Genomic DNA, 20,522 nt, shown 5'->3' with positions numbered 1-20,522 from the left:
GGTATCAGCTCACACTTGTCAGAAAAACCATCAGCAAGAAAACTACAAACAATAAATGCTGAAGCTGTTGTGGAGAAATGCATACCCTCAACTTCAAGGGGGACGTAACTTGGAAAGGGCCACAAATGAGAAGAGAATGGAGGTGCCTTAAAAAGGTATACATTGAGCTACCATATGATCCAGCAGGCCCACTCCTCGACCTATAATCTAAGAAGAGAGAATTGGAAAGACACAGGCAGGCCAATCTGCATTGCACAGTATTACAATAGCCAAGATATGGAGGTAACCAAAAAGTCCACCAACAGATGGGTGGACAAAGAAGAACTCCTCCATGTATAGATGGAATATTCGCTAGTGAAAAAAATGAAACAATGCCATTTGCAGCACCATAGATGAGTCTAGACGTAATCACAGCACCTGTAGTAAGTGAGAAAGTAAAAGACACATATCCTATCATATCACTTTTAGGAGTTACATAAAAATTGATACTAATGAAGATATTTCCACAGAGAAAGGCAATCACAGATTCATTAAAAAACTTATGGTTCATCAAATAGAAAGGGATGAGGATTGGATAATTTACCATATTGGGGTTAACAGAGATATACAAACCATGTGAAATATATAATCACCAAAGACGTACGGAAGACCAGGAGAAGACTACTCAACATTGTGTCATAACCTATATGGGAAAAGGATGCGAGGAAGAATAGATACACGTATATGTGTGAAAGAACCACATTTGCCCACCTAGAACAAACAAACCATTGTAATCAAATTTGCTTGGATAAAAAATAAAAAGTAAATTATAAATATGAACAACAAGTAATGAGACATAAACATAAAGGGCTTTTTCCTGGCACATTCCATTCTAATTTACAACCTAGAACACCACTTCCATTAAGGCTCTGTTTCCCCACTTACCAAATTTGGTAAAGGAGAAATGATGCCACCTTGTGGCCGTTTCCTGCAAGAGCAGCTTTAAACTCACAGCTAATGGTCACTTAACATTCACAAGGACTCAGGGCTGTAAAGGACACCTGCCCTAAAAAATTGTGCTGAAGTAGGGAATGGACAAAAATTTCAAAACAGGCAAATGTTTCCAGAAGAGAGTATGAATATTAACGTTTTACTCACGCTCTTTTAAAAAAAAGGAAAAAGGATAAAAGCTCAACCTCAGGGAGTGTTAGACCCATGAAATCTAATCTACAAAAAGTTTCAACTTACACCAGTCGACTGACCATCAGCAAAAAGTCTACAAACAATAAATGCTGACGGGGTTTTAGAGAACTGTGTACCCTCTACCTGCTGCTGAGACGTAAAGGGGTAACGGCCAATAATGAGAACAGAAAGGAGCTGTGTTTAAAAGTAAAAATGGAGGTACCATTCAATCCAGCAGGCGCACCATTGGACCTCTCACCGGAGAAGACAAGAATCGAGAAGACACAGGCCGCAAAAGCTTCAGTGCAGCCTTCTTCACAATAGCCAAGACAGTGAAGGAATCAAAATGTCCAACAACAGGTGAATAGATAAAGAAGAAGTGGTCCATGTACACAATGGAATATTAGCCATGGAAAACAATGAACCATTGTTCTTTGAGGAACCACAAATGAGTCTGGAGATAATCACGAAACATGAGGTAAGTCCGAAAGCAAAAGACCTATCTTCTATGATATCACTTACAGGCGTTATCTAATAACTGACACAAATGAACATATTTCCAAAGAGAAAGACACTCACAGATTTAGAAAACAAACTATGCTCATCTAAAAGGAAAGGTGGGGGGAGTGGATAAATTAAGGTTAGTGTTACTATATGTATACAAACACATATTATATACATATCTCAAAAAGACCTACCATATAGAAGGGAGGTGTGCGGAACCCTCTGTAACATTTTACATGGGAAGGGGATCTGTACTTGAATAGACATATATAATGTACAAATGAACCAGATTGTGTACACCTCGGACAAACAATATTCTAAGCTTTACTCCAATTAAAAAAAATTTTAAAACCAAGAAGAAATAATGAGACATAAACTTATGGGGGTTTCTCCATGCACATTCCAATAAAATTTACAACCTAGGAACACGACTTCCAGAAAGGCTCTGCTGCCCTAGTACCCAGATTTGGGAATCGAGGAATGCTGCCTGCTTGAGGCCACTTCCCACAACAGCAGCTTTTAACCCATTACGAAAGGTCACTAAATATGCACCACACTTGCAGTTCGGGAAATGAGACCTGCTCTCTAAAAAAATTCTGGGCTGGAAAATCGACCAAAAAATTTAACAGAGGGCAAGCTTCCAAGAAGACAATTTCAAGAATTATATTGTACTCCCAACTGTTTCCTTTTTTTAGCAGAAAAGAAAACGGCAGAGAAAAATGATGAGTTTTATGAATTTTCAAAGACATGAAAACCCAAAGTACAAAAACCTATCAGCTCACACCAGCCAGAAGGGCCATTAGCATAAATGCTGCAAACAATAAATGCTGTAGCGATTGTGGAGAAATGCGTACCCTCGATTCTAAGGGGGACGTGGTAAGAGCCACTAATGAAAACACAAAGAAGGTGCTTTGATAAGGGTAACACGGTGCTACCAGTCAATCAATCACATCCACTGCTGGGCCTATCACCTGAGAAAATGAGAATCAAAAAGTCACAGGCTTGGGGCTTCCCTGGTGGTGCAGTGGTTGAGAGTCTGCCTGCCAATGCAGGGCACACGGGTTCGAGCCCCGGTCTGGGAAGATCCCACATGCCGCGGAGCAACTGGGCCCGTGAGCCACAACCACTGAGCCTGCGCGCATGGAGCCTGTGCTCCGCAACAAGAGAGGCCGCGATAGTGAGAGACCCACGCACCGCGATGAAGAGTGGCCCCCGCTCGCCGCAACTACAGAAAGCCCTCGCGCACAAACGAAGATCCAACACAGCCAAAAATAAATAAATAAATAAATAATTAAATAAATAAATAAATAAATATTAAAAATAAAAGTCACAGGCTAGCAATCCTGCACTCCAACAATATTTACCATAGCCAACACTTGGAAGCAATGAAAATGTCCATCAACTGAGGAATGCACAAAGTAGAAGTGGTCCAAGTACACAGTGGAAAATTACTCCAATAAAAAATAAAAATTAAATTTAAAAATTGAACAAAAGTAAAGACACATCAGCTTGTGTTGGTTTGTCCGGGCACACTCCACTCTAATTTATAACTGAGAAACACCACAGGCCGCAAGGGCATTTCCCTAGTTACCAGGGTGGGGAACATAGAAAGGCTGCCACCCTCTGGCAGTTACCTGCAAAAACAGCTTTAAGGCCTGTGCTAATGGTCATTTCATAGGAAGAAGTAATGCAGGACTGTAAATGAAACATGCCCTCAATATGTCTTGAGGGAGGTAATGGCCAAAACATTTCAAAATGTGACACATACTTTAAGAGAACACTTTGAAGAACTAAGGGGTAATCACAGCTTGAAAAATAAAAAGGATATGCCTTAAAGCTCAGTTTCAACGGATTATGAGGCACATGCGAATTCAACCAAAAAGAGGTATCAGCTCACACTTGTCAGAAAAACCATCAGCAAGAAAACTACAAACAATAAATGCTGAAGCTGTTGTGGAGAAATGCATACCCTCAACTTCAAGGGGGACGTAACTTGGAAAGGGCCACAAATGAGAAGAGAATGGAGGTGCCTTAAAAAGGTATACATTGAGCTACCATATGATCCAGCAGGCCCACTCCTCGACCTATAATCTAAGAAGAGAGAATTGGAAAGACACAGGCAGGCCAATCTGCATTGCACAGTATTACAATAGCCAAGATATGGAGGTAACCAAAAAGTCCACCAACAGATGGGTGGACAAAGAAGAACTCCTCCATGTATAGATGGAATATTCGCTAGTGAAAAAAATGAAACAATGCCATTTGCAGCACCATAGATGAGTCTAGACGTAATCACAGCACCTGTAGTAAGTGAGAAAGTAAAAGACACATATCCTATCATATCACTTTTAGGAGTTACATAAAAATTGATACTAATGAAGATATTTCCACAGAGAAAGGCAATCACAGATTCATTAAAAAACTTATGGTTCATCAAATAGAAAGGGATGAGGATTGGATAATTTACCATATTGGGGTTAACAGAGATATACAAACCATGTGAAATATATAATCACCAAAGACGTACGGAAGACCAGGAGAAGACTACTCAACATTGTGTCATAACCTATATGGGAAAAGGATGCGAGGAAGAATAGATACACGTATATGTGCGAAAGAACCACATTTGCCCACCTAGAACAAACAAACCATTGTAATCAAATTTGCTTGGATAAAAAATAAAAAGTAAATTATAAATATGAACAACAAGTAATGAGACATAAACATAAAGGGCTTTTTCCTGGCACATTCCATTCTAATTTACAACCTAGAACACCACTTCCATTAAGGCTCTGTTTCCCCACTTACCAAATTTGGTAAAGGAGAAATGATGCCACCTTGTGGCCGTTTCCTGCAAGAGCAGCTTTAAACTCACAGCTAATGGTCACTTAACATTCACAAGGACTCAGGGCTGTAAAGGACACCTGCCCTAAAAAATTGTGCTGAAGTAGGGAATGGACAAAAATTTCAAAACAGGCAAATGTTTCCAGAAGAGAGTATGAATATTAACGTTTTACTCACGCTCTTTTAAAAAAAAGGAAAAAGGATAAAAGCTCAACCTCAGGGAGTGTTAGACCCATGAAATCTAATCTACAAAAAGTTTCAACTTACACCAGTCGACTGACCATCAGCAAAAAGTCTACAAACAATAAATGCTGACGGGGTTTTAGAGAACTGTGTACCCTCTACCTGCTGCTGAGACGTAAAGGGGTAACGGCCAATAATGAGAACAGAAAGGAGCTGTGTTTAAAAGTAAAAATGGAGGTACCATTCAATCCAGCAGGCGCACCATTGGACCTCTCACCGGAGAAGACAAGAATCGAGAAGACACAGGCCGCAAAAGCTTCAGTGCAGCCTTCTTCACAATAGCCAAGACAGTGAAGGAATCAAAATGTCCAACAACAGGTGAATAGATAAAGAAGAAGTGGTCCATGTACACAATGGAATATTAGCCATGGAAAACAATGAACCATTGTTCTTTGAGGAACCACAAATGAGTCTGGAGATAATCACGAAACATGAGGTAAGTCCGAAAGCAAAAGACCTATCTTCTATGATATCACTTACAGGCGTTATCTAATAACTGACACAAATGAACATATTTCCAAAGAGAAAGACACTCACAGATTTAGAAAACAAACTATGCTCATCTAAAAGGAAAGGTGGGGGGAGTGGATAAATTAAGGTTAGTGTTACTATATGTATACAAACACATATTATATACATATCTCAAAAAGACCTACCATATAGAAGGGAGGTGTGCGGAACCCTCTGTAACATTTTACATGGGAAGGGGATCTGTACTTGAATAGACATATATAATGTACAAATGAACCAGATTGTGTACACCTCGGACAAACAATATTCTAAGCTTTACTCCAATTAAAAAAAATTTTAAAACCAAGAAGAAATAATGAGACATAAACTTATGGGGGTTTCTCCATGCACATTCCAATAAAATTTACAACCTAGGAACACGACTTCCAGAAAGGCTCTGCTGCCCTAGTACCCAGATTTGGGAATCGAGGAATGCTGCCTGCTTGAGGCCACTTCCCACAACAGCAGCTTTTAACCCATTACTAAAGGTCACTAAATATGCACCACACTTGCAGTTCGGGAAATGAGACCTGCTCTCTAAAAAAATTCTGGGCTGGAAAATCGACCAAAAAATTTAACAGAGGGCAAGCTTCCAAGAAGACAATTTCAAGAATTATATTGTACTCCCAACTGTTTCCTTTTTTTAGCAGAAAAGAAAACGGCAGAGAAAAATGATGAGTTTTATGAATTTTCAAAGACATGAAAACCCAAAGTACAAAAACCTATCAGCTCACACCAGCCAGAAGGGCCATTAGCATAAATGCTGCAAACAATAAATGCTGTAGCGATTGTGGAGAAATGCGTACCCTCGATTCTAAGGGGGACGTGGTAAGAGCCACTAATGAAAACACAAAGAAGGTGCTTTGATAAGGGTAACACGGTGCTACCAGTCAATCAATCACATCCACTGCTGGGCCTATCACCTGAGAAAATGAGAATCAAAAAGTCACAGGCTTGGGGCTTCCCTGGTGGTGCAGTGGTTGAGAGTCTGCCTGCCAATGCAGGGCACACGGGTTCGAGCCCCGGTCTGGGAAGATCCCACATGCCGCGGAGCAACTGGGCCCGTGAGCCACAACCACTGAGCCTGCGCGCATGGAGCCTGTGCTCCGCAACAAGAGAGGCCGCGATAGTGAGAGACCCACGCACCGCGATGAAGAGTGGCCCCCGCTCGCCGCAACTACAGAAAGCCCTCGCGCACAAACGAAGATCCAACACAGCCAAAAATAAATAAATAAATAAATAAATAAATAAATAAATAAATAAATATTAAAAATAAAAGTCACAGGCTAGCAATCCTGCACTCCAACAATATTTACCATAGCCAACACTTGGAAGCAATGAAAATGTCCATCAACTGAGGAATGCACAAAGTAGAAGTGGTCCAAGTACACAGTGGAAAATTACTCCAATAAAAAATAAAAATTAAATTTAAAAATTGAACAAAAGTAAAGACACATCAGCTTGTGTTGGTTTGTCCGGGCACACTCCACTCTAATTTATAACTGAGAAACACCACAGGCCGCAAGGGCATTTCCCTAGTTACCAGGGTGGGGAACATAGAAAGGCTGCCACCCTCTGGCAGTTACCTGCAAAAACAGCTTTAAGGCCTGTGCTAATGGTCATTTCATAGGAAGAAGTAATGCAGGACTGTAAATGAAACATGCCCTCAATATGTCTTGAGGGAGGTAATGGCCAAAACATTTCAAAATGTGACACATACTTTAAGAGAACACTTTGAAGAACTAAGGGGTAATCACAGCTTGAAAAATAAAAAGGATATGCGTTAAAGCTCAGTTTCAACGGATTATGAGGCACATGCGAATTCAACCAAAAAGAGGTATCAGCTCACACTTGTCAGAAAAACCATCAGCAAGAAAACTACAAACAATAAATGCTGAAGCTGTTGTGGAGAAATGCATACCCTCAACTTCAAGGGGGACGTAACTTGGAAAGGGCCACAAATGAGAAGAGAATGGAGGTGCCTTAAAAAGGTATACATTGAGCTACCATATGATCCAGCAGGCCCACTCCTCGACCTATAATCTAAGAAGAGAGAATTGGAAAGACACAGGCAGGCCAATCTGCATTGCACAGTATTACAATAGCCAAGATATGGAGGTAACCAAAAAGTCCACCAACAGATGGGTGGACAAAGAAGAACTCCTCCATGTATAGATGGAATATTCGCTAGTGAAAAAAATGAAACAATGCCATTTGCAGCACCATAGATGAGTCTAGACGTAATCACAGCACCTGTAGTAAGTGAGAAAGTAAAAGACACATATCCTATCATATCCCTTTTAGGAGTTACATAAAAATTGATACTAATGAAGATATTTCCACAGAGAAAGGCAATCACAGATTCATTAAAAAACTTATGGTTCATCAAATAGAAAGGGATGAGGATTGGATAATTTACCATATTGGGGTTAACAGAGATATACAAACCATGTGAAATATATAATCACCAAAGACGTACGGAAGACCAGGAGAAGACTACTCAACATTGTGTCATAACCTATATGGGAAAAGGAGGCGAGGAAGAATAGATACACGTATATGTGCGAAAGAACCACATTTGCCCACCTAGAACAAACAAACCATTGTAATCAAATTTGCTTGGATAAAAAATAAAAAGTAAATTATAAATATGAACAACAAGTAATGAGACATAAACATAAAGGGCTTTTTCCTGGCACATTCCATTCTAATTTACAACCTAGAACACCACTTCCATTAAGGCTCTGTTTCCCCACTTACCAAATTTGGTAAAGGAGAAAGGATGCCACCTTGTGGCCGTTTCCTGCAAGAGCAGCTTTAAACTCACAGCTAATGGTCACTTAACATTCACAAGGACTCAGGGCTGTAAAGGACACCTGCCCTAAAAAATTGTGCTGAAGTAGGGAATGGACAAAAATTTCAAAACAGGCAAATGTTTCCAGAAGAGAGTATGAATATTAACGTTTTACTCACGCTCTTTTAAAAAAAAGGAAAAAGGATAAAAGCTCAACCTCAGGGAGTGTTAGACCCATGAAATCTAATCTACAAAAAGTTTCAACTTACACCAGTCGACTGACCATCAGCAAAAAGTCTACAAACAATAAATGCTGACGGGGTTTTAGAGAACTGTGTACCCTCTACCTGCTGGTGAGACGTAAAGGGGTAACGGCCAATAATGAGAACAGAAAGGAGCTGTGTTTAAAAGTAAAAATGGAGGTACCATTCAATCCAGCAGGCGCACCATTGGACCTCTCACCGGAGAAGACAAGAATCGAGAAGACACAGGCCGCAAAAGCTTCAGTGCAGCCTTCTTCACAATAGCCAAGACAGTGAAGGAATCAAAATGTCCAACAACAGGTGAATAGATAAAGAAGAAGTGGTCCATGTACACAATGGAATATTAGCCATGGAAAACAATGAACCATTGTTCTTTGAGGCACCACAAATGAGTCTGGAGATAATCACGAAACATGAGGTAAGTCCGAAAGCAAAAGACCTATCTTCTATGATATCACTTACAGGCGTTATCTAATAACTGACACAAATGAACATATTTCCAAAGAGAAAGACACTCACAGATTTAGAAAACAAACTATGCTCATCTAAAAGGAAAGGTGGGGGGAGTGGATAAATTAAGGTTAGTGTTACTATATGTATACAAACACATATTATATACATATCTCAAAAAGACCTACCATATAGAAGGGAGGTGTGCGGAACCCTCTGTAACATTTTACATGGGAAGGGGATCTGTACTTGAATAGACATATATAATGTACAAATGAACCAGATTGTGTACACCTCGGACAAACAATATTCTAAGCTTTACTCCAATTAAAAAAATTTTTAAAACCAAGAAGAAATAATGAGACATAAACTTATGGGGGTTTCTCCATGCACATTCCAATAAAATTTACAACCTAGGAACACGACTTCCAGAAAGGCTCTGCTGCCCTAGTACCCAGATTTGGGAATCGAGGAATGCTGCCTGCTTGAGGCCACTTCCCACAACAGCAGCTTTTAACCCATTACTAAAGGTCACTAAATATGCACCACACTTGCAGTTCGGGAAATGAGACCTGCTCTCTAAAAAAATTCTGGGCTGGAAAATCGACCAAAAAATTTAACAGAGGGCAAGCTTCCAAGAAGACAATTTCAAGAATTATATTGTACTCCCAACTGTTTCCTTTTTTTAGCAGAAAAGAAAACGGCAGAGAAAAATGATGAGTTTTATGAATTTTCAAAGACATGAAAACCCAAAGTACAAAAACCTATCAGCTCACACCAGCCAGAAGGGCCATTAGCATAAATGCTGCAAACAATAAATGCTGTAGCGATTGTGGAGAAATGCGTACCCTCGATTCTAAGGGGGACGTGGTAAGAGCCACTAATGAAAACACAAAGAAGGTGCTTTGATAAGGGTAACACGGTGCTACCAGTCAATCAATCACATCCACTGCTGGGCCTATCACCTGAGAAAATGAGAATCAAAAAGTCACAGGCTTGGGGCTTCCCTGGTGGTGCAGTGGTTGAGAGTCTGCCTGCCAATGCAGGGCACACGGGTTCGAGCCCCGGTCTGGGAAGATCCCACATGCCGCGGAGCAACTGGGCCCGTGAGCCACAACCACTGAGCCTGCGCGCATGGAGCCTGTGCTCCGCAACAAGAGAGGCCGCGATAGTGAGAGACCCACGCACCGCGATGAAGAGTGGCCCCCGCTCGCCGCAACTACAGAAAGCCCTCGCGCACAAACGAAGATCCAACACAGCCAAAAATAAATAAATAAATAAATAATTAAATAAATAAATAAATAAATATTAAAAATAAAAGTCACAGGCTAGCAATCCTGCACTCCAACAATATTTACCATAGCCAACACTTGGAAGCAATGAAAATGTCCATCAACTGAGGAATGCACAAAGTAGAAGTGGTCCAAGTACACAGTGGAAAATTACTCCAATAAAAAATAAAAATTAAATTTAAAAATTGAACAAAAGTAAAGACACATCAGCTTGTGTTGGTTTGTCCGGGCACACTCCACTCTAATTTATAACTGAGAAACACCACAGGCCGCAAGGGCATTTCCCTAGTTACCAGGGTGGGGAACATAGAAAGGCTGCCACCCTCTGGCAGTTACCTGCAAAAACAGCTTTAAGGCCTGTGCTAATGGTCATTTCATAGGAAGAAGTAATGCAGGACTGTAAATGAAACATGCCCTCAATATGTCTTGAGGGAGGTAATGGCCAAAACATTTCAAAATGTGACACATACTTTAAGAGAACACTTTGAAGAACTAAGGGGTAATCACAGCTTGAAAAATAAAAAGGATATGCCTTAAAGCTCAGTTTCAACGGATTATGAGGCACATGCGAATTCAACCAAAAAGAGGTATCAGCTCACACTTGTCAGAAAAACCATCAGCAAGAAAACTACAAACAATAAATGCTGAAGCTGTTGTGGAGAAATGCATACCCTCAACTTCAAGGGGGACGTAACTTGGAAAGGGCCACAAATGAGAAGAGAATGGAGGTGCCTTAAAAAGGTATACATTGAGCTACCATATGATCCAGCAGGCCCACTCCTCGACCTATAATCTAAGAAGAGAGAATTGGAAAGACACAGGCAGGCCAATCTGCATTGCACAGTATTACAATAGCCAAGATATGGAGGTAACCAAAAAGTCCACCAACAGATGGGTGGACAAAGAAGAACTCCTCCATGTATAGATGGAATATTCGCTAGTGAAAAAAATGAAACAATGCCATTTGCAGCACCATAGATGAGTCTAGACGTAATCACAGCACCTGTAGTAAGTGAGAAAGTAAAAGACACATATCCTATCATATCCCTTTTAGGAGTTACATAAAAATTGATACTAATGAAGATATTTCCACAGAGAAAGGCAATCACAGATTCATTAAAAAACTTATGGTTCATCAAATAGAAAGGGATGAGGATTGGATAATTTACCATATTGGGGTTAACAGAGATATACAAACCATGTGAAATATATAATCACCAAAGACGTACGGAAGACCAGGAGAAGACTACTCAACATTGTGTCATAACCTATATGGGAAAAGGAGGCGAGGAAGAATAGATACACGTATATGTGTGAAAGAACCACATTTGCCCACCTAGAACAAACAAACCATTGTAATCAAATTTGCTTGGATAAAAAATAAAAAGTAAATTATAAATATGAACAACAAGTAATGAGACATAAACATAAAGGGCTTTTTCCTGGCACATTCCATTCTAATTTACAACCTAGAACACCACTTCCATTAAGGCTCTGTTTCCCCACTTACCAAATTTGGTAAAGGAGAAATGATGCCACCTTGTGGCCGTTTCCTGCAAGAGCAGCTTTAAACTCACAGCTAATGGTCACTTAATATTCACAAGGACTCAGGGCTGTAAAGGACACCTGCCCTAAAAAATTGTGCTGAAGTAGGGAATGGACAAAAATTTCAAAACAGGCAAATGTTTCCAGAAGAGAGTATGAATATTAACGTTTTACTCACGCTCTTTTAAAAAAAAGGAAAAAGGATAAAAGCTCAACCTCAGGGAGTGTTAGACCCATGAAATCTAATCTACAAAAAGTTTCAACTTACACCAGTCGACTGACCATCAGCAAAAAGTCTACAAACAATAAATGCTGACGGGGTTTTAGAGAACTGTGTACCCTCTACCTGCTGGTGAGACGTAAAGGGGTAACGGCCAATAATGAGAACAGAAAGGAGCTGTGTTTAAAAGTAAAAATGGAGGTACCATTCAATCCAGCAGGCGCACCATTGGACCTCTCACCGGAGAAGACAAGAATCGAGAAGACACAGGCCGCAAAAGCTTCAGTGCAGCCTTCTTCACAATAGCCAAGACAGTGAAGGAATCAAAATGTCCAACAACAGGTGAATAGATAAAGAAGAAGTGGTCCATGTACACAATGGAATATTAGCCATGGAAAACAATGAACCATTGTTCTTTGAGGCACCACAAATGAGTCTGGAGATAATCACGAAACATGAGGTAAGTCCGAAAGCAAAAGACCTATCTTCTATGATATCACTTACAGGCGTTATCTAATAACTGACACAAATGAACATATTTCCAAAGAGAAAGACACTCACAGATTTAGAAAACAAACTATGCTCATCTAAAAGGAAAGGTGGGGGGAGTGGATAAATTAAGGTTAGTGTTACTATATGTATACAAACACATATTATATACATATCTCAAAAAGACCTACCATATAGAAGGGAGGTGTGCGGAACGCTCTGTAACATTTTACATGGGAAGGGGATCTGTACTTGAATAGACATATATAATGTAGAAATGAACCAGATTGTGTACACCTCGGACAAACAATATTCTAAGCTTTACTCCAATTAAAAAAATTTTTAAAACCAAGAAGAAATAATGAGACATAAACTTATGGGGGTTTCTCCATGCACATTCCAATAAAATTTACAACCTAGGAACACGACTTCCAGAAAGGCTCTGCTGCCCTAGTACCCAGATTTGGGAATCGAGGAATGCTGCCTGCTTGAGGCCACTTCCCACAACAGCAGCTTTTAACCCATTACTAAAGGTCACTAAATATGCACCACACTTGCAGTTCGGGAAATGAGACCTGCTCTCTAAAAAAATTCTGGGCTGGAAAATCGACCAAAAAATTTAACAGAGGGCAAGCTTCCAAGAAGACAATTTCAAGAATTATATTGTACTCCCAACTGTTTCCTTTTTTTAGCAGAAAAGAAAACGGCAGAGAAAAATGATGAGTTTTATGAATTTTCAAAGACATGAAAACCCAAAGTACAAAAACCTATCAGCTCACACCAGCCAGAAGGGCCATTAGCATAAATGCTGCAAACAATAAATGCTGTAGCGATTGTGGAGAAATGCGTACCCTCGATTCTAAGGGGGACGTGGTAAGAGCCACTAATGAAAACACAAAGAAGGTGCTTTGATAAGGGTAACACGGTGCTACCAGTCAATCAATCACATCCACTGCTGGGCCTATCACCTGAGAAAATGAGAATCAAAAAGTCACAGGCTTGGGGCTTCCCTGGTGGTGCAGTGGTTGAGAGTCTGCCTGCCAATGCAGGGCACACGGGTTCGAGCCCCGGTCTGGGAAGATCCCACATGCCGCGGAGCAACTGGGCCCGTGAGCCACAACCACTGAGCCTGCGCGCATGGAGCCTGTGCTCCGCAACAAGAGAGGCCGCGATAGTGAGAGACCCACGCACCGCGATGAAGAGTGGCCCCCGCTCGCCGCAACTACAGAAAGCCCTCGCGCACAAACGAAGATCCAACACAGCCAAAAATAAATAAATAAATAAATAATTAAATAAATAAATAAATAAATATTAAAAATAAAAGTCACAGGCTAGCAATCCTGCACTCCAACAATATTTACCATAGCCAACACTTGGAAGCAATGAAAATGTCCATCAACTGAGGAATGCACAAAGTAGAAGTGGTCCAAGTACACAGTGGAAAATTACTCCAATAAAAAATAAAAATTAAATTTAAAAATTGAACAAAAGTAAAGACACATCAGCTTGTGTTGGTTTGTCCGGGCACACTCCACTCTAATTTATAACTGAGAAACACCACAGGCCGCAAGGGCATTTCCCTAGTTACCAGGGTGGGGAACATAGAAAGGCTGCCACCCTCTGGCAGTTACCTGCAAAAACAGCTTTAAGGCCTGTGCTAATGGTCATTTCATAGGAAGAAGTAATGCAGGACTGTAAATGAAACATGCCCTCAATATGTCTTGAGGGAGGTAATGGCCAAAACATTTCAAAATGTGACACATACTTTAAGAGAACACTTTGAAGAACTAAGGGGTAATCACAGCTTGAAAAATAAAAAGGATATGCCTTAAAGCTCAGTTTCAACGGATTATGAGGCACATGCGAATTCAACCAAAAAGAGGTATCAGCTCACACTTGTCAGAAAAACCATCAGCAAGAAAACTACAAACAATAAATGCTGAAGCTGTTGTGGAGAAATGCATACCCTCAACTTCAAGGGGGACGTAACTTGGAAAGGGCCACAAATGAGAAGAGAATGGAGGTGCCTTAAAAAGGTATACATTGAGCTACCATATGATCCAGCAGGCCCACTCCTCGACCTATAATCTAAGAAGAGAGAATTGGAAAGACACAGGCAGGCCAATCTGCATTGCACAGTATTACAATAGCCAAGATATGGAGGTAACCAAAAAGTCCACCAACAGATGGGTGGACAAAGAAGAACTCCTCCATGTATAGATGGAATATTCGCTAGTGAAAAAAATGAAACAATGCCATTTGCAGCACCATAGATGAGTCTAGACGTAATCACAGCACCTGTAGTAAGTGAGAAAGTAAAAGACACATATCCTATCATATCCCTTTTAGGAGTTACATAAAAATTGATACTAATGAAGATATTTCCACAGAGAAAGGCAATCACAGATTCATTAAAAAACTTATGGTTCATCAAATAGAAAGGGATGAGGATTGGATAATTTACCATATTGGGGTTAACAGAGATATACAAACCATGTGAAATATATAATCACCAAAGACGTACGGAAGACCAGGAGAAGACTACTCAACATTGTGTCATAACCTATATGGGAAAAGGATGCGAGGAAGAATAGATACACGTATATGTGTGAAAGAACCACATTTGCCCACCTAGAACAAACAAACCATTGTAATCAAATTTGCTTGGATAAAAAATAAAAAGTAAATTATAAATATGAACAACAAGTAATGAGACATAAACATAAAGGGCTTTTTCCTGGCACATTCCATTCTAATTTACAACCTAGAACACCACTTCCATTAAGGCTCTGTTTCCCCACTTACCAAATTTGGTAAAGGAGAAATGATGCCACCTTGTGGCCGTTTCCTGCAAGAGCAGCTTTAAACTCACAGCTAATGGTCACTTAACATTCACAAGGACTCAGGGCTGTAAAGGACACCTGCCCTAAAAAATTGTGCTGAAGTAGGGAATGGACAAAAATTTCAAAACAGGCAAATGTTTCCAGAAGAGAGTATGAATATTAACGTTTTACTCACGCTCTTTTAAAAAAAAGGAAAAAGGATAAAAGCTCAACCTCAGGGAGTGTTAGACCCATGAAATCTAATCTACAAAAAGTTTCAACTTACACCAGTCGACTGACCATCAGCAAAAAGTCTACAAACAATAAATGCTGACGGGGTTTTAGAGAACTGTGTACCCTCTACCTGCTGGTGAGACGTAAAGGGGTAACGGCCAATAATGAGAACAGAAAGGAGCTGTGTTTAAAAGTAAAAATGGAGGTACCATTCAATCCAGCAGGCGCACCATTGGACCTCTCACCGGAGAAGACAAGAATCGAGAAGACACAGGCCGCAAAAGCTTCAGTGCAGCCTTCTTCACAATAGCCAAGACAGTGAAGGAATCAAAATGTCCAACAACAGGTGAATAGATAAAGAAGAAGTGGTCCATGTACACAATGGAATATTAGCCATGGAAAACAATGAACCATTGTTCTTTGAGGCACCACAAATGAGTCTGGAGATAATCACGAAACATGAGGTAAGTCCGAAAGCAAAAGACCTATCTTCTATGATATCACTTACAGGCGTTATCTAATAACTGACACAAATGAACATATTTCCAAAGAGAAAGACACTCACAGATTTAGAAAACAAACTATGCTCATCTAAAAGGAAAGGTGGGGGGAGTGGATAAATTAAGGTTAGTGTTACTATATGTATACAAACACATATTATATACATATCTCAAAAAGACCTACCATATAGAAGGGAGGTGTGCGGAACGCTCTGTAACATTTTACATGGGAAGGGGATCTGTACTTGAATAGACATATATAATGTAGAAATGAACCAGATTGTGTACACCTCGGACAAACAATATTCTAAGCTTTACTCCAATTAAAAAAATTTTTAAAACCAAGAAGAAATAATGAGACATAAACTTATGGGGGTTTCTCCATGCACATTCCAATAAAATTTACAACCTAGGAACACGACTTCCAGAAAGGCTCTGCTGCCCTAGTACCCAGATTTGGGAATCGAGGAATGCTGCCTGCTTGAGGCCACTTCCCACAACAGCAGCTTTTAACCCATTACTAAAGGTCACTAAATATGCACCACACTTGCAGTTCGGGAAATGAGACCTGCTCTCTAAAAAAATTCTGGGCTGGAAAATCGACCAAAAAATTTAACAGAGGGCAAGCTTCCAAGAAGACAATTTCAAGAATTATATTGTACTCCCAACTGTTTCCTTTTTTTAGCAGAAAAGAAAACGGCAGAGAAAAATGATGAGTTTTATGAATTTTCAAAGACATGAAAACCCAAAGTACAAAAACCTATCAGCTCACACCAGCCAGAAGGGCCATTAGCATAAATGCTGCAAACAATAAATGCTGTAGCGATTGTGGAGAAATGCGTACCCTCGATTCTAAGGGGGACGTGGTAAGAGCCACTAATGAAAACACAAAGAAGGTGCTTTGATAAGGGTAACACGGTGCTACCAGTCAATCAATCACATCCACTGCTGGGCCTATCACCTGAGAAAATGAGAATCAAAAAGTCACAGGCTTGGGGCTTCCCTGGTGGTGCAGTGGTTGAGAGTCTGCCTGCCAATGCAGGGCACACGGGTTCGAGCCCCGGTCTGGGAAGATCCCACATGCCGCGGAGCAACTGGGCCCGTGAGCCACAACCACTGAGCCTGCGCGCATGGAGCCTGTGCTCCGCAACAAGAGAGGCCGCGATAGTGAGAGACCCACGCACCGCGATGAAGAGTGGCCCCCGCTCGCCGCAACTACAGAAAGCCCTCGCGCACAAACGAAGATCCAACACAGCCAAAAATAAATAAATAAATAAATAAATAAATAAATAAATAAATAAATATTAAAAATAAAAGTCACAGGCTAGCAATCCTGCACTCCAACAATATTTACCATAGCCAACACTTGGAAGCAATGAAAATGTCCATCAACTGAGGAATGCACAAAGTAGAAGTGGTCCAAGTACACAGTGGAAAATTACTCCAATAAAAAATAAAAATTAAATTTAAAAATTGAACAAAAGTAAAGACACATCAGCTTGTGTTGGTTTGTCCGGGCACACTCCACTCTAATTTATAACTGAGAAACACCACAGGCCGCAAGGGCATTTCCCTAGTTACCAGGGTGGGGAACATAGAAAGGCTGCCACCCTCTGGCAGTTACCTGCAAAAACAGCTTTAAGGCCTGTGATAATGGTCATTTCATAGGAAGAAGTAATGCAGGACTGTAAATGAAACATGCCCTCAATATGTCTTGAGGGAGGTAATGGCCAAAACATTTCAAAATGTGACACATACTTTAAGAGAACACTTTGAAGAACTAAGGGGTAATCACAGCTTGAAAAATAAAAAGGATATGCCTTAAAGCTCAGTTTCAACGGATTATGAGGCACATGCGAATTCAACCAAAAAGAGGTATCAGCTCACACTTGTCAGAAAAACCATCAGCAAGAAAACTACAAACAATAAATGCTGAAGCTGTTGTGGAGAAATGCATACCCTCAACTTCAAGGGGGACGTAACTTGGAAAGGGCCACAAATGAGAAGAGAATGGAGGTGCCTTAAAAAGGTATACATTGAGCTACCATATGATCCAGCAGGCCCACTCCTCGACCTATAATCTAAGAAGAGAGAATTGGAAAGACACAGGCAGGCCAATCTGCATTGCACAGTATTACAATAGCCAAGATATGGAGGTAACCAAAAAGTCCACCAACAGATGGGTGGACAAAGAAGAACTCCTCCATGTATAGATGGAATATTCGCTAGTGAAAAAAATGAAACAATGCCATTTGCAGCACCATAGATGAGTCTAGACGTAATCACAGCACCTGTAGTAAGTGAGAAAGTAAAAGACACATATCCTATCATATCCCTTTTAGGAGTTACATAAAAATTGATACTAATGAAGATATTTCCACAGAGAAAGGCAATCACAGATTCATTAAAAAACTTATGGTTCATCAAATAGAAAGGGATGAGGATTGGATAATTTACCATATTGGGGTTAACAGAGATATACAAACCATGTGAAATATATAATCACCAAAGACGTACGGAAGACCAGGAGAAGACTACTCAACATTGTGTCATAACCTATATGGGAAAAGGATGCGAGGAAGAATAGATACACGTATATGTGTGAAAGAACCACATTTGCCCACCTAGAACAAACAAACCATTGTAATCAAATTTGCTTGGATAAAAAATAAAAAGTAAATTATAAATATGAACAACAAGTAATGAGACATAAACATAAAGGGCTTTTTCCTGGCACATTCCATTCTAATTTACAACCTAGAACACCACTTCCATTAAGGCTCTGTTTCCCCACTTACCAAATTTGGTAAAGGAGAAATGATGCCACCTTGTGGCCGTTTCCTGCAAGAGCAGCTTTAAACTCACAGCTAATGGTCACTTAACATTCACAAGGACTCAGGGCTGTAAAGGACACCTGCCCTAAAAAATTGTGCTGAAGTAGGGAATGGACAAAAATTTCAAAACAGGCAAATGTTTCCAGAAGAGAGTATGAATATTAACGTTTTACTCACGCTCTTTTAAAAAAAAGGAAAAAGGATAAAAGCTCAACCTCAGGGAGTGTTAGACCCATGAAATCTAATCTACAAAAAGTTTCAACTTACACCAGTCGACTGACCATCAGCAAAAAGTCTACAAACAATAAATGCTGACGGGGTTTTAGAGAACTGTGTACCCTCTACCTGCTGGTGAGACGTAAAGGGGTAACGGCCAATAATGAGAACAGAAAGGAGCTGTGTTTAAAAGTAAAAATGGAGGTACCATTCAATCCAGCAGGCGCACCATTGGACCTCTCACCGGAGAAGACAAGAATCGAGAAGACACAGGCCGCAAAAGCTTCAGTGCAGCCTTCTTCACAATAGCCAAGACAGTGAAGGAATCAAAATGTCCAACAACAGGTGAATAGATAAAGAAGAAGTGGTCCATGTACACAATGGAATATTAGCCATGGAAAACAATGAACCATTGTTCTTTGAGGAACCACAAATGAGTCTGGAGATAATCACGAAACATGAGGTAAGTCCGAAAGCAAAAGACCTATCTTCTATGATATCACTTACAGGCGTTATCTAATAACTGACACAAATGAACATATTTCCAAAGAGAAAGACACTCACAGATTTAGAAAACAAACTATGCTCATCTAAAAGGAAAGGTGGGGGGAGTGGATAAATTAAGGTTAGTGTTACTATATGTATACAAACACATATTATATACATATCTCAAAAAGACCTACCATATAGAAGGGAGGTGTGCGGAACCCTCTGTAACATTTTACATGGGAAGGGGATCTGTACTTGAATAGACATATATAATGTACAAATGAACCAGATTGTGTACACCTCGGACAAACAATATTCTAAGCTTTACTCCAATTAAAAAAATTTTTAAAACCAAGAAGAAATAATGAGACATAAACTTATGGGGGTTTCTCCATGCACATTCCAATAAAATTTACAACCTAGGAACACGACTTCCAGAAAGGCTCTGCTGCCCTAGTACCCAGATTTGGGAATCGAGGAATGCTGCCTGCTTGAGGCCACTTCCCACAACAGCAGCTTTTAACCCATTACTAAAGGTCACTAAATATGCACCACACTTGCAGTTCGGGAAATGAGACCTGCTCTCTAAAAAAATTCTGGGCTGGAAAATCGACCAAAAAATTTAACAGAGGGCAAGCTTCCAAGAAGACAATTTCAAGAATTATATTGTACTCCCAACTGTTTCCTTTTTTTAGCAGAAAAGAAAACGGCAGAGAAAAATGATGAGTTTTATGAATTTTCAAAGACATGAAAACCCAAAGTACAAAAACCTATCAGCTCACACCAGCCAGAAGGGCCATTAGCATAAATGCTGCAAACAATAAATGCTGTAGCGATTGTGGAGAAATGCGTACCCTCGATTCTAAGGGGGACGTGGTAAGAGCCACTAATGAAAACACAAAGAAGGTGCTTTGATAAGGGTAACACGGTGCTACCAGTCAATCAATCACATCCACTGCTGGGCCTATCACCTGAGAAAATGAGAATCAAAAAGTCACAGGCTTGGGGCTTCCCTGGTGGTGCAGTGGTTGAGAGTCTGCCTGCCAATGCAGGGCACACGGGTTCGAGCCCCGGTCTGGGAAGATCCCACATGCCGCGGAGCAACTGGGCCC

This window comes from Balaenoptera physalus (genome assembly GCF_965194825.1).
Source record: "Balaenoptera physalus genome assembly, chromosome: 14".
Lineage (NCBI taxonomy): Eukaryota > Metazoa > Chordata > Mammalia > Artiodactyla > Balaenopteridae > Balaenoptera > Balaenoptera physalus.
This window is presented reverse-complemented; position numbering follows the sequence as displayed.